Genomic DNA, 12,014 nt, shown 5'->3' with positions numbered 1-12,014 from the left:
GTAAAATAAAATTAATGTGTACAGTGATAGGCTGTTGATAGTGTTGTAATTAAGGAAGGAAATGTTTTATTTAACGACGCACTCAACACATTTTATTTACGGTTATATGGCGTCGGACATATGGTTAAGGACCACACAGGTATTAAGAGAGGAAACCCGCTGTCGCCACTCCATGGGCTATTCTTTTCGATTAACAGCAAGGGATCTTTTATATGCACTATCCCACAAACAGGATAGTACATACCACGGCCTTTGTTAAACCAGTTCTGGAGCACTGGCTGGAACGAGAAATAGCCCAATGGGTCCACCGACGGGGATCGATCCCAGACCGACTGCGCATCAAGCGAACGCTTTACCACTGAGCTACGTTCCGCCCCTATTGTAATTAATCCACATTATCCAGTTATTATTTTGTTAATAATAATTTTACAAGAAACTTAGAAAGGATCTTTTCTACAAGATATTATGGCCGGTGTTATAGACAGGGTTGGGTGGAGAATCTAATATTGTTACATTTTACAGATTACTGTATCAGGGTTGAGCGCAGGGGGGTGATTTCTTTTTTTTTTTTATTTTTTTATATTTTTTTTTTTTTTTTTTTTTTTGTTGTTTTTGTTTTTTTTTTTTTTTTTATTTTTTTTTTTTTTTCTTTTTTTTTTTATTTTTTTTTTTTTGGGGAGGGGTGGAAGAGTTTGTATTTTTTTCTTTTTTTTCCCCGATATATTTTCCCGCCAAGCATGACTCGACCCATCCCACCATCAACTTTCATCGCCACAATCAAGACCCCCTTCCCTGAATACATTTCTGCACACACCTTTGGTCGGGTCTTGCCCTCCCCCCCCACCCCCCCCCCCCCCCCCCCCCCCCCCCCCCCCCCGAAAAAAAAAGAAAAAAGAAAAGAAAAGTGATGTCAAAATTGTTCAAATCTTTTAAAGGACAAAATGACAGGAAATGTGCATTCAATGGGCATAATAAGGATACAAAAAACTTTTTTTTTTATAAACTATGTAACATTTAATGTCTTTTTTGTTCAGTTTTGTTCATGTACATGCCTGCGCAGTTGAATGTGAATGCATTGGTAAGGTGCCAGGGAGGAGGTATAATGATCGATTTATGACGTCTGTATTACGACACATACTGGCTAATTCCCTTTTCTGTTTTGTTTAAAATTAATTTTGAGGTACTACAAACTTCAGGACGACCAAAAACACATTGGATTTAAAAAACTAAATTATGTACATACCTTAGGCATCAGAAGTGTGGGAGAAAAGCCAGGGGGACATGGCCCCTTTGACTCAAAATAATGCATTGTCCTCTTCCCCCATTTGAAAATAAAATAATGTATAACTGGCCTCGTCCCAACCCCAGTTAATGACATCTTTAAAAGCACATGCATGCACAGATGAATGTAAATGCATTGGTAAGGTTCCTTTTTTGATTGCTCAAAATCAAACTGCATTGAACATTTTCACGTACATTATCCTTGTCCTAGCAGATTTTCACTTGTCTTGACAAACGGATAAGTGCTTATTTCGAACACTGTGTTTATTTGTTTGTTTTATCTTTTATATACACCATTCCACTGGCAGGATAACACATACCAATGAATTTGATATGTTAGTCATGGTGCACTGGTTGGAATAAAAAATAGCCCAATGGGCCCACAGATGGGGATCGATCGTCGACAGACCCCACATCAAGCAAGCACTTTACTACTGGGCTACGTCCATAACATAATAATTTGCTGTATATGCAAATTATAGAGATAGACGCTACATATACGTACACAGATAATCAGTTATTGAACTGATAGCAAAATGTGTGTGTGTGTGTGTGTGTGTGTGTGTGTGTGTGTATGCTGAGGTGTCATTAAACAAACATTCCTATCCTGGTACATGGATGGCTAAACCACACTACCGAGGCCGGTGGAAGGACATATTTCTTTTGGCCTGCTATTTAACCAAAATACCAGCAGGCAGGGCTTTAGATCTCACTAATTTGGGCACAACAGGTGTTTTTTTTTAATCTGTTCTCGATATTTACAGCAAGGTCTCTTTTAACACAATCATTTTATTAACATTTCATTTCAACTTATATTCGTACTTATATCTAATTAAGGTTCAAGTACGCTGTCCTGGGCAAACACCTCAGCTATCTAGGCTGTCTGTCCAGAACAGTGGGTTAGTTGTTAGTGGTTAGTGAGAGAGAAGATGGTGTAGTGGTCTTATCCATTGAGTCATTAAAACTCACTCTAGATGGGAGCCGGTACCTGGCTGCGAACCCTGTACCCAACCACGACACCACCGAGGCCGGTTTTATTAACAACTGCTGAACGGGGTAGATATTTAGAAATGCATTACAAGCTATTTTTTTAATCTAATTATCAATAATAACATTTTAGTTAGGTGAAATGTTTTGAGGTCAGCATGTTTACAAGTACTTAATTTGGGTATGTTTATTTTGGCTATACTTATTTTGGGCACAAAGTTTTATCACCTTAGATTTGGTGCAATTTAAAACACTAGCAGGTCATATTTTACTTCCTATTGTGAATCTAAAAAGTAAAGTTTGTTTTATTTAACGACGCCGCTAGAGCACATTGATTTTTTATCTTATCATCGGCTATTGGACGTCAAACATATGGTCATTCTGACACTGTTTTTAGAGGAAACCCGCTGTAGCCACATAGGCTACTCTTTTTACGACAGGCAGCAAGGGATCTTTTATTTGCGCTTCCCACAGGCAGGATAGCACAAACCATGGCCTTTGTTGAACCAGTTATGGATCACTGGTCGGTGCAAGTGGTTTACACCTACCCATTGAGCCTTGCGGAGCACTCACTCAAGGTTTGGAGTCGGTATCTCGATTAAAAATCCCATGCCTCGACTGGGATCCGAACCCAGTACCTACCAGCCTGTAGACCGATGGCCTGCCACGACGCCACCGAGGCGGTTATTGTGAATCTAGTACATACATGTATATATAGGTACATGCAGATCTATGTGTGTATTTAACCAGGATAGGTATGTTTGTTTAATGACACCTCAATACCGGTTCCCACCTTGTACATACATGTATATCTTAAAAAATTACTTGCTGCGATTTTTGAGTGGTTGTAGCAGGCCTATACAGGTAATATCTATTACACCTGCTAGGTCTTAAAAATAGACTGCTTTTCAATTTTTGCCAGCTGCTATTTCAAGCTCTAACATAGCTTTTCTCAATAAGGTGCCTGTTCATTGTGCTGTTGCCTGCTGAAGCATGCATGCAGTGAAGCATATACACAAGGGCACTGTCAATGTCACTACACTGTATCTCACTGTTGATAAATTCTAAAATCTACATCAGTTGTATATTATCTTTCCAAAGTTTAATAAATATAATCAATTACAGAAAGAAAGAAATGTTTTATTTAACGACGCACTCAACACATTGTATTTACGGTTATATGGCGTCGGGCATATGGTTAAGGACCACACAGATACTGAGAAAGGAAACCCGCTGTCGTCACTTCATGGGCTACTCTTTTCGATTAGCAGCAATGGATCTTTTATATGCACCATCCCACAGACAGGGTAGTACATACCACGGCCTTTGATATACCAGTCGTGTATAATAATTTATTTAACCAGTTATACATTATCTAGTATCTACGCACGTTTCAGAGATTGTTGCACATTTTAAAAACATTAAACAGCAGTTGCTAATGCATTTTCAATTGACTAGTTATATCGCTATTCAAGATTTTGAAAACAAAATGTTCCCTGAACATGTACAGGTCCAAGTATGTACAGTGAAACCTGTTTAAACCGGATCACACTAGAGACCGAACAAGTAACATTTGTTTGATTTAGACAAAATCCAGTGTTTAGAGGGTTACATTTTAGAATTTAGAAACTTCGGGACCATGAAACCTGGTTAGTTTTGACATAATTCCAGTTTGTTCAGGGTCCAGTTTAGACAGGTTTCACTATACTTATATTTATTATTACCCATATGGTGATACGTCCCACTAGAATGCCAAGTGGGACGTAACACTTTAGACGTCACACGATGACGTCATCGATTGGCGTGCTACAACCTTACAGGAACGTCGACGAAACGAGATGTGTGATATAAATTAAAATCGATTATGGGTAATACATAGGATATTAAACTCGCTACCTTTTTGTATCATAGCACATACCACGGCCTTTGATGTACCAGTCGTGGTGCACTGGCTGGAGCGAGAAATAGCTCAATGGGCCCACCGACAGGGATCGATCCCAAACCGACCGCGCATCAAGCGATCACTTTACCACTGGTAATCATGAGTTACATAACATAGCAGATGAGATCTAATGGTACATAAATCTGTCTCTTGAAAAATGATCTGCTTGTTTTGTTAGGTTTAGCAGGTGAAATTTTACATCACCAGATTGGTCTAAACAAAATGGACTGCTTTTTGTGAGCTGCTATTTCGAGCACTACACATTGGCATTTTTTATTTTCCCATTCACAATTTTAAAAAAATGAATCCCGGATCAAATTCATGTCGATATCTAAACCATACTAGTATTAGATTGCTGTCCATGTACGGCAGGCGAAGGTGTGGTTTTATTGCATATGTTTTATTTGACACACTAAAGTGTTAATGTAACAGTAAAAGAAGCAATATACTGGAGGATTTATGTGAGAAATGTCAGAGTCACTGCTTCATTACTTGTACACACTCTTCTGACCTCGGAGGTCTTCTTAGAACTTTAATGCACCGTCATATTTACTTTGTAAACCAAACTATTCAGTTGTTTTTCTTTGAATTACTGTTTAGTTAAATATATACATACATGTGTATGCCTTGAGGACAAACTACTATCATTTTGTTTAAACTGTATATAAAATTCATAAAGATAAAGTTTGAATAAAATATGTGTTTGTGTTATATAACAATTTATAATGCACACTGTAGCATAGTATTAAATTAAAGTTAAATTTTAGATTGGTAGATGGATTTTGAGTTACCTTTTGAATAGTTGGGGTTCATGTACTTTATGTACATGTAGTGTTTCAATAGCTACAAGGATATAATAAATACTGCTGCTGCCGTGTGCATGTTTTTGACTAGTATAACGTTTGTAGCACAAAATAATTGAAATGCGTATGTTTCCAATAATACATAACATGTATATTTTTATGAATGTATTCATTAGTGATCCAAAGACCATATAATTACAGGACTTCTAGATTATGGTAGCCCTACTCTCATAGCTAGTGATATTCAATGTTGGGCTAGTAAATAACTACTATTGCCATGTCCGACGGCTAGTTAAACCAAATGCTGCATTTAAGTCTGTTTTATAAATATGCCTCCACCCTCACCCCCCAATCTTAGTGTTCTATATCACTCTTTAGGTGACGTATCTGATTATTACTATTAATAAAATTATATTAACTTAAAGTAGGGCTAGTGAATTTTTAATCGTGGCTAGTAAATGTTTTAAGCACTGATCCCATGGCTAGTGGATTTTATAAAAATTCTAGAAGCCCTGAATTAGAAGGGCAGTAACTCTTTATTATACTTGGTTGTACTCAATCATGAAATTAATTGGTCAAATGATCCAAGCAAGTAATGCAAGCAGAACATCACCCGTCAGTTCATTAATTTTTGTGCTGGACAATGTCCATACAAATACTTGAAGCTGAGTTGTGGTTAAAGACAATAATAGAACTTTCGATGAATATAGACATCAAACTTTTAAAAAGTTAAATTTTGTTTTGTTTAATTTTCTTGCTTGACACCACCAGAGCTCATTGATTTATTAATCATCGGTTGTTGGATGTCAAACATTTGGTTATTTTGACATAATCTTAGAGAGGAAACCCACTACATGTTGCCAATGGTAGCAAAGGATCTTTTTATAAGCACCATCCCACAGACAGGATAACAAATACCACGGCCTTTGATATACCAGTCGTGATGCACTTGCTGGCACGAGAAATAGCCCAATGGGTCCACCGATGGGGATCGATCCTAGACCGACCACACATCAGCTGAGTACTCAAAAAGGAAAAAAAGAAATAGCATATATTTATTGAAGATACATGCAAACAGTGTATTTTATGGAATTGGTTAAATAACATTTTTAAAATTACAGTATTTTTGTTGCAGACGTTCATCTACCAGTGACTGAGGTCTAACGCTAAGTCATGGCGTTGCCACAATCAGCACTCTTTGTGCTGGCTGTCGCATCTTTCTTTGACCTCAGCAGTCAACAAATATACAGTAAGTACATGTACATTTAAGTATTGATACATCAAATACTGCATGCTTGTCAGTTCTTAAGTTCTTTAGTAAAATAACAAAAAGAAGGTGTTTTATGGCTATTAACGTTTGATAAATGTATTTTAATTTGATTGCAACACTGTCTAGTACGGTGAAACCCATCTAAACCAGATACTTAAGGGATCAAGTAAAAAGTCCAATTTTAAGGGGTATCCGGTTTAGAGAGGTTCTGTTCTGTACTGAAGGAATTCCGATTTACTAAGGATACGTTTTTTAATGGTTTTACTGAAGATATGAAGTACTACTACGTGTAGAATATGCTTATTATATGTATGAGTCTTTAGTATATATAGTTCATATATACATTGTAGTGTATAGGAAAAGTAGCACATTATAGTCAGTAGATAATGCATTTAATACACTGACTGAATTGTTCATGTTTATCTAGAGCTTAAAGTAATTGTTTTTGTAGATGCTGCATGCTATTGATTATAATCTGAAAGTTTATTTTATTTTTTTATAATTCCATTCGTTATTTATTGTACTTTAGAGATATATACACTGAAAAGTATTTTGCATAATTTACTCAGTACATGTATATAGGTATATATCCAGGGCTTCTAGATTATGGTAGCCCCACTCCCATGGCTAGTGATATTCAATGTTGGGCTAGTAAATAACTACTATCGCCATGTCCGATGGCTAGTGAAAAAAAGAAGTTGTCAAATGTTGTGTTTAAGTTTATTTAGTAAATATGAATATCCTCTTCCCAAATCTAAGAGTTTTTAAGCTCTATCTTCCTCTTAAGATGACATATTCGATTATTACTATAAGTAAAATTGTGTTTTACTCAAAAGTACGGCTAGAGAATTTTTAATCATGGCTAGTACATTTTTAAAATCACTGACCCATGGCTAGTGATTTTTTATAAACACTCTAGAAGCCCTGATATATCATTATCAGCTAGTATTGAAATAATTTTAAAACTGTTACTTGATGGGTATCTGTCATTGTAACATTTAATGATTTACTAACGATTTATAAGTTAAAGTAAATAAATTTACAATGGTTTCTGAAAGTGCAATATGTCAGTAAAGGAAAATAATGTACAAAATTGTTTTAACTTGTCAGTAACATTTCTTATTTAATTTTTGTTGTTGTCATTTGAAATACAGATAACTGACCTACACATAAATTGCAGTACAGATACATGTATGTCTGTTTTAGGTTAGGGTTGGAGGGTACTAGTTCTCAATAATCCCCTGTATGTATATATAATCAAAATTTATGAAATCTCATAGTTGACAATTCTGCTGTATTTTTACTGGTTGCTACATGCATCATTGTATACTTCCACTGAACATGAATATATAAATACTAGAACACCTCATCCTTACAATTAATTAAAGAACATTGGTCCTTACATTGCTCAAAAGCATTCTTAACTACCATACCATGTAGATCCACACAAAATTGATCAAGCTATATGTAGTTCATATTACAGTATATGAAGTTATAGATCAAATAACACTTTATGACAATGGGTTCTATCATATATTTTACAGGCATCGCAGTGTTAAATGCGCTGTTAAAAGTTTGGGACACTTCAAACTTTAAACCAGGGAGATGCTACTTAGTAGATAATATAGTCAGCTGTCATAATATTATACAAGTACATGTATATTTAAAATATATTTTGACATGCCTTTGTAAGAGTGTCCTTCATAATAGTAGCTAGTGTTAGCTTTATTTGCATAATTTTTTTTGATTAGTTTCTTGTTATTCGTCTGTTATATGGTTAGATGTGTGTCTATTTGAAAGCCCCCCTTTTTTGTTCAAATTCTGAAATATTGCACAATAACTGAATTAATTTTAAGATATATGGCGATAATTTAGGTATTATATTTTCTACATTTATTATTCATTAAAGAACTAAAAGTCATGCGTTATCATTATAAATTATAATTATCAAATATGTTTGTGTGCAGTGTACAAATAAGAAAGATTCATACATCAGGCTTTCTGCCAGAACATAATTTGAGGGTACGTAATAAAAACAAAATAGACCATAAGTTCCCCTGCTTGCATGTACAGACCAGTAGTTTGGTAGATCGTATAAACTAATAAAGTAAGGTTTTTTTTTGTTTGTTTGGGGGGTTTTCTGGGGGTGTTTTTTGTGGGTTTTTTGGTGTTTTTTTGTTGTTGTTGTTTGTTTGTTTTTTGGGGGGAGGGGGAGGGGGCGGGTAGGGGTTATTCTTCAAAAATTTTAGGATGGCTTAATAGATTTTCTTAACATTGAGAATGTATTTAATTTATCTATGGATTGGATTGGTTAGATTTATAATAGCCAACAATTGAGTCATTATCTCCCTATCTGATTTCAAAACAATGATAGTGGTTAAATCAGAAGTGACACTACATATATTATAATTTATATGTCAAATTTAAATCATTTATATACATATGTACAATCCTGATTTGGAATAATAATCTAGGAAAAGTGTGGAAAATAATGTTATACATATATATTAGTTTGTAATATTCCTATATATGGCATATGAAACTTGAATTATTAAGCTGTGTTCTATAAAAAGAAAGTTTTATTTGTTGGTATATATTGTTAAAAGTGGCAGTTAACCTATAATTTTGATTCCAGTACATTGAGAAACTGTCAGTTTCCGCCAACTTCTTAGCTATCCACACCATCGCTCAACTGACTCAGTTTCCTCCACGGGTGCAGTACTCTATGTATTTCCCTGCACCTACCTGGCATCCTTGTCCTCTTCCACTAATAAAGCTGGTCTGACCCACAGCACTAATGACTGCCGGTAGTAGGGGAGTTTAGTAGGTGGTTAGACGTGCGCCCAAGAGACAAACACCTGTTACAGTTAGAGAGACGAGGACTGAGATGTGGAGGTGGACAGTAGCTGCCTGTTCGGGAAGGAATGAGATGGAAACAAATGAAACGAGACAGTGGGATTTTAAAAAATAAAAATAAAAAAAGAAAGAAATAATTGGACAGTACAGAAATATTTTATTTGGTTGCTGACCAGGTTAGGATTGTCAAATATTTTTTTTTTTTTACCATCTTGATTACTGATGTACTATCACTACTATTGAGATTGTTTGTATACACAATTAAATGTATGTTGGGAGTATCTTACTTGCTCACAACCAAGTTCAATAATTACTTGTGGACCACATTAACATTTCACAGTAAATGGCAGTACATCTGATATGACTGTATCTTGCAGGTATCTGTTTTCATCTAAGCACTTTTAAACTTCTAGTTTGTAATGTTGAACTCTCTTAATATTATTTTATTATTTATATTTTCAGGTGCCTGTGAACAATTTACACAAGTCGTTGGAACAAGCACAATTGACATTTCTGAAGCAAACACACAAGCTGATGTTGACAGTAATTATTTATATAATTTTAATATATCTAATTTCAGTTTAATGTGTATATTTCAGTTGTTGATGATAATCGGTTAAATATAAAAGAGCACCTGTTATAAATATCTGGTAATGTCAGTTTTTAGAAAGTTTGAAATTTTATGGGTGGATCATTAAAATTCTCTTTGAACTTGTTTTCTATCTATTACAAGCATAAATATTGAACATTATTACCACTATTAAGGTTTTCAAAGAAGTAATGAAATTGCTAGGAATATAATGGAGGTGAATGTTTTCTTCTGGAGTGGTGAGGAGGTGGTTCAAGCACCAATATTGTGACCAAGGTATACAACTTGGAGAGCGTATTATCTATTTTACCAGTTCTGCACACTAGTAATATATATAGTATTCTCTCTAAGTTGTATACTCTCTAAGTTGTACACCCACCTGACTACATATTTTACCAGTTCTGCACACTAGTAATATATATAGTAGTCATCCTATAGGCAGTGCAGGAATGATGAAATAGTCTTGTGTCATGCTTGCATCGGTCATACTTACTTGACCCATTCATTTATCTTGAAGAAAGATCCTCCACCTCAGTGTGAGCACTGTCAGTGTACTCTGATGGTATGCTACATTTTGGTGGAGTGTACTGATCTGAAGGAAACTAGAAAAGATATTTGGTCAAAGAAATGTGATGGAATTGAAAGTGGAATCCATCCAGAACTTGTATTACAATTTGTTTGTGATACTGACTTTTATTCTAAATTTTAATTTTGCCCTATCTGAGATATTTTAATTTTTTGCACAGTTCTTTACACTGTGTTTTAATTTAATTGTTGAATTGTTATATTTGTGTTGTTCATTACTTTAGTTTTGCATTTGCTATAGCTTGATTTTGTTAGAGCTGCGAGAAGATCTGACAATATTCTGTTGGCAAAGCAGACAGCATATAATTATGTAGATTTATCTTGTAATACATGTTCATAGTTCTGAAGAGGAGATTTAGCTCTATAGTTAAATAATGTAGTATAATTATTTTATAGTTTAATGTGAACTTTTATATTCAGATCTCTAAGAATTGTGTTTGGGATAGCTCATGCAAACATGTCGTATGCAACCAAATCAAGCACTGTGATTGGCCTTACCACATCACTGGGATTCTACATAAATGATACCATTTTTAAAAAAAAATGAAATAAACTGCTGTATGCAAATTAAAAAATGTTGCACCAAACTGTGGGCCTAAAACAGAATATAGTGAAGTTCCTAATTATTAGTATTACAATATTTAGACCAATCCATCTGATAACAGTAATTTATCATAGTTGTAAACAATTTCGTTCGGACTTTAATGTTTGCAAATGTTTGGAGATATTGTTTTGTTTTAGTTATCAGCTAGATAATTGTACATAATATATTTATCTTTTCTGTAGCATTTGTGTTTGTGTTGTTTTTCAGATAATCAAGCAAGATACACTGTGAATCTGCCTTTTAGTTCAACTATTGAGACAATAATATTTGCAAATAATGTCAGAAATACTGGACATACATATCCTCCGACAGAGTATTTTAGACTGATACGGAACACAGGCATAGGTCAGTGGCAAGTCCAGATGATAAAGCCTATAGACAGAGATGTAAGTACATTGATTTTAGTTTCTGTCAGTATACAGGTGTCTGTTGTTATCTTACTGTTATGATTGGGACATAAATATATTTGTGGTTAATTACTGTATACAGATTGTGTTGTAAAACTTATATATGTAAATGTGACATCAAGCAATGCTGTTTTCTTGAACTTGACAGCATCATTTATAATTCTTTGTTACTGCTTTACCATTCATTGTCTGTACATATCTGTAACTGAATTCAGGTTTTATGTAAAAATTACAAACTTTATAATAAATGTTCTGTGTTGACTATTTTTTTTAATTGTTGTATTTTTTAGGGTGACCTACCTCTTTCGTTTGATGACGTAAACTCGATTGAGTATGTGCTCAGTTGTAAGGATAATGCTAACACTAATGTAAGTGTTTTTCCTTCATATTTACTACATTATTCTGATGTCTAATTTACCTGCATGTATTTCTGATTTGATTCATATTACTCTTGTATAGATCAAGATTGAACCACCTCGGTGGATCCATTCAACTGATTGTTTTTTCTCATTCCAACCAGTGCACCACACCTGATCAAAGGCTGTGGTATGTGCTTTCCTTCTGTAGGAAAGTGCATATAAAAGATCCCTTGCTGCATTAAGAAAAATGTAGTGGGTTTTGTCTTATGATTACGAGTCAAAAATATACAAATGTTTGACATCAAATAGCTGATGAGTACCGGTAATTAAT

Source organism: Gigantopelta aegis, chromosome 8 (assembly GCF_016097555.1).
Source record: "Gigantopelta aegis isolate Gae_Host chromosome 8, Gae_host_genome, whole genome shotgun sequence".
NCBI lineage: Eukaryota > Metazoa > Mollusca > Gastropoda > Neomphalida > Peltospiridae > Gigantopelta > Gigantopelta aegis.
The sequence above is the reverse complement of the archived record's forward strand: the minus strand, read 5'-3'. Positions refer to the sequence as shown.